Consider the following 4,844-nt stretch of genomic DNA (forward strand, 5'->3'; position numbering starts at 1 on the left):
GCGGCAATGATCAACGGTTTGTTTAATTTTCTCTCATTTTAAATATGACTGATCTGATGTTAAATGTTAAAAACGGCGAAAGAAGTACTTTTGGTGAGTGAAAGTACAATTTTTACTCAGGTTTTGTGCTTGGTGTCTCAGGTTTTGTGTGCTTGGTGTCTCAGGTGTTGTGTGCTTGGTGTCTCAGGTTGTGTGTGCTCGCCGTCTTATTTATTAATGTTAATAAATAGACCTTTTATGAGATATAAAATATTGAAGAATCACCTGAAGAGCATATATGTAATATATATATATATATATATATATATATATATATATATATATATATATATATATATGATATGTACAGGGTGTGCTGTGACATCTTTTTTCACATTGTTGAGTTATTAATATGAAAATTATTCTTTCTATTGTTTAGGACTTCTTTGTGCATTATGGCAGACCAGACCAAAACTACTCTAGGTGAGCCCAGAAAACTATGAAATCAAGTTGAAATTAATAATAACATTGTTAGGGCTTTTCACACTGTTATTAACCCTGGGTTATTGCTGTTTTAAACCCCGGGTAAAGCAACAGTTTTCAAACACCGCGTCCCAACGAAAGCACAGACTAAATACTGGGTGTTTCAGGTCTGACGACATCAAGCGGGCGTGGTTTGAGCGCAAGGTCAAGGAGCATGCGCAGTTTACATGCGCCGCATGAAGCCCGCGAAGCGGCAATGATCAACGGTTTGTTTAATTTTCTCTCATTTTAAATATGACTGATCTGATGTTAAATGTTAAAAACGGCGAAAGAAGTACTTTTGGTGAGTGAAAGTACAATTTTTACTCAGGTTTTGTGCTTGGTGTCTCAGGTTTTGTGTGCTTGGTGTCTCAGGTTTTGTGTGCTTGGTGTCTCAGGTGTTGTGTGCTTGGTGTCTCAGGTTGTGTGTGCTCGCCGTCTTATTTATTAATGTTAATAAATAGACCTTTTATGAGATATAAAATATTGAAGAATCACCTGAAGAGCATATATGTAATATATATATATATATATATATATATATATATATATATATATATATATATATATATTAGGGCTTTTCACACTGTTATTAACCCTGGGTTATTGCTGTTTTAAACCCCGGGTAAAGCAACAGTTTACACTTGCAATTTAGAAGCAGTGTTAGCACCACTTTTTAACCTGGGTTATGAAAACCTGCCCTGGATCAGCATTAGCACTGCTTTTATGCTGTTAACCTCTCATTGCGGTGCCAAACATTTCCAATGTTACAGCTACTGTAGATGCATATTCACATCTGTTGAACAGTCACAGAAACTGCACTGAGAAAAACAGTATTTTCTGCAGAAAAAATATTGAGTAATGATGGAAAACACATGAATTGGAGTTAAGAAGAGGGCATTTAATTTTTACCTTTATATTCCAAGAAAAGTCCCTTCAGGAAAAACTGGCTGGTAAGGTCTGCAGTCTATGATACGAGGTTGTGCAATGCTAGAGCCGTTATGTAAACCGGTCCTGTGCTGCGTTCATTCAATCATGTGTTTGGCTTGAAGCGATGCTGTACAGACCGGTCAGTTTTTGACATCAAAGTACCATGACAACTGTAGAGAGCAGACGGTTCTGTATGCTTTCGAATCACTCTCACGGTACTTTGATGTCACAAACTGATTGGTCTGCACAGTGCCACTTCAAACCGAACACAACTAATGTTAATCTGGGGTTTGTAAACGTACAGTGTGAAAGGACAGTTTATGAATACACAGGATGAATTGTTAACTCTGGATAAAGTATGTGCCATGTGAAATAAGAAAACCCAGGATTCCCTTTGCCCAGGGTTTAGAATTACCCAGGTTTCACTATTTCATATGTGAAAAGCCCTTTTTCTTTTTAATAAATAAATTGACATCTTTTATGTGGCATTAATTATTTTTGATTTATCTGTCCAGAATGCTCTTGCCCTAACCAGAACCATCAATCCCAGACAGCTGACACAACGCCATGCAGTGGCAATGAGGAAGTTTGTGTACCACAAACTGAAGCAACGTTGCTCAGACTTCCAGCTGTAAAATGTTTCTCCTGTGTTTTGGTTAAGACACCAGTGAGTGCAAGTTTCAAATTTTGGTGAAAAATTAATAAATGCCTCTTTAAGGGAACATACTTGATTTTGAGTGGTTTCTATTTTAAACAAAACTGCTTTATTAAGCTTCTCAAAAAGGTTGATAAAACACAAAAGATTTGTACAGTGGAGATCAAAATTAACCTACAATTTCCAAAATTTCAAGGTCACTGCTTAGTCCTATTTTAAGTTATCATAACAGGGGTAGAAGGGCCGTTTTTAAGCATATTTCATAAATTAATTGTATTCTGAAGCACAGTATAAAAAGCTTATATGAGATATTTGAAAAATAACTGATCAAAATTAGAAAACACATAGTTATCTGCTAATCTGGCACCTGGTGCTAATTTCTTTATTTATATGACAACCCCTATTTAACTGGCAGCATTCCTCTAATTTTCACTGAGATTGCAAGACAACGGGCCGCTCTAAGGTGACTAAAACCTTTCGACAGGAGGTTGTCCAGATGAAAGCTAAAGGGATTAACCTTTCAGCCACTGCAAGAGAAGCTGGTCATTCCAAATCTGTGAATTCTCTAATATTGTAGGTTCAAGTCCCCCAAAAAGGCTTGTCGTCCACGTCCAGCTGGAATTGCTCACCAGTTCAGTGCTGAACAGGGTAAGGATCTGTCTCAGCACGTTTAAGAGAAGTCGGACCGAAAGCACACTTTGCAGTGACGAAGCCTCTCATGAGCAGAAAGAATCAAAATTCTAGAATCACCTTTGCTGAGGAGCATGTTGTGTGGAGAGAGGAGAACTGTTCCAAAGTTCACTTTACTGATGAGAGCAAGTTTAATTTTATTTGGGTCAGATGGGAAATATTTTGTTCGCCATCAAACTGGGGAAAGACTGAAGCACGAGTACGTAAAGAAGTCATTAAAAGGTGGAGGAGGAAGTGTCATGGTTTGGGGGATGTTTTGTGCAGCAGGAGCTGGGCCTCTTATACAGACACATGGCAGAGTGAATGCAAATATTTATCTTACTATTGCAAAATAGAGAAAAAAACGTTTTACATTTAAATGACTGATAGCTTCTTAACCTTGGATCTCATTCTTGAAACACAAAATGACAAATTAAAAAAAAAATTTAAAAAGTGTCACACTTTTTTTATATATATATATGCCTACTTTTCTGAACTTGGGATCCCTAAATTACCTGCATGGTCTTGGCTAAGCCTGAAATGCACCACCTAGCGGTGCCGGGAGTGAACCATCACCAACATTTCCTCCAGTATAAGCAGTGGTGTAGTGGAGGGTATACGCAGGGATACGGCGTATACCCACTTCTTTATAAGTCGGCTTTGCATATACCCACTTCTAAATCCCCTCTGATGCGCATAATTCATTAGTGTCCTGCATTAGGCAAAGTCATGACAGTCCACCACATGAATAGCTAATCCAATCGCATGTAAACAAAACAAAAAAAAAAACCTTCACTAAAAACACCCAGTAAAGACGTGATGCGGTCAGGACCGTGGCGCCGGCTTCCTTTGAAATATGTTTGATGATTGCGCCTGCGCCAGCTCCTTCAGTCAGAGAGGATGCCGATTGCAGACACGGTGGTAAATAATGTTGAAGAAGTGACGTCGCCTGCGTCTGCGCAGTGTAGTGATGGGAAGTTCGGATCATTTTACCGACTCGGACCTTTGAGTCTCGTTCAGCTAAATGAACGAATCTTTTTCCGAGTCATTTCGTTCATTTTAGCAAAATATATCATTAAAATGTTACTTCCCTAACACATCTACTTACCTAAACATTGATCACACTACAAACAATACAAAACTGCTATAAGAAACCGAAAAGATTAATTCATTGTTTACCTTCAGTCTATGATTAGCTCACCTCACATCTGACAAGTCTTCGGGTTTGAGTCGTTCGTTCATCACGTGACAGCCCCATACACTTTAACCAATGCAGTCTGAGCCGGAAAGAGAATTGATTAGTTCATCTCTCGAGTCTTTCGAATCATTCGTTCTTTTGTCACTGACGTGACAGCATTGGATAGAGAAATTAGTTAATTTACAAGCTTCCTTACAAACAGGTGCATAGTTATTATTATTATTATTAACTCTTACAGTTACGCAATGCGTTTCTGGTCTTAAATTGTAGCTTTTTACTTCTTACAGTTTATAAAATGTGTGAATTTCTGTCATTATGGTTATTTTCCATAACACTGAATGTTGTAACAAAGGTAATAAAGAGTTGGTTATTATTATTAAGTCTCTTTCCGGCTCAGACTGCACTGGTTAAAGCTTATGGGTCTGTCACGCGATGAACGAACGACTCGAAAAACCCGGACTCGAACCAGGTGAACTACTTGACTAATTCCAGTACAGAACATGTAGGATGTTGCTCATGCGCGACTGAACGAATCACTCCCCGAGACGACTCGTTCTTCCCGAGTGACATTAAAGATTTGTTCGTTCAAGAACTACCCAACACTAGCGCAGTGTGACCTGATGCTGATGCTGAAGCGAGACACAGGAAACAGAAATACTGCAAAATAATAATAATAATAACCTTCATTAATTCACACCTATATATTATTATTAATATTATTTCTTTATTTCAGACCCTTAGGTCCATATCACAAAAAATAAAAAGAGTAGCCTATAGTCTTGAAAATACTTTACCAGACAAAATATCACCTAATTTTTGTGTTTTTTATGCAATGTAACATGCATGCAGAATTTGAGCTAGTACATATTATAGGCTAATTAATAGGTTAAT

The 4,844-nt window shown here is 37.8% G+C and overlaps 1 long non-coding RNA gene across 1 annotated transcript; it reads left to right on the forward strand.

Moving 5' to 3' along the window:
• The first annotated feature begins 370 nt into the window (after window positions 1-370).
• LOC107567696 (uncharacterized) lies at window positions 371-2,153 on the forward strand. The gene is made up of 2 exons (XR_001606668.1): window positions 371-462; window positions 1,947-2,153. It is a non-coding gene; the product is annotated as an uncharacterized lncRNA (long non-coding RNA).
• The last annotated feature ends 2,691 nt before the right edge of the window (window positions 2,154-4,844 follow it).

This window comes from Sinocyclocheilus grahami, unplaced genomic scaffold (genome assembly GCF_001515645.1).
Source record: "Sinocyclocheilus grahami isolate Dianchi unplaced genomic scaffold, SAMN03320097.WGS_v1.1 scaffold1181.1, whole genome shotgun sequence".
NCBI lineage: Eukaryota > Metazoa > Chordata > Actinopteri > Cypriniformes > Cyprinidae > Sinocyclocheilus > Sinocyclocheilus grahami.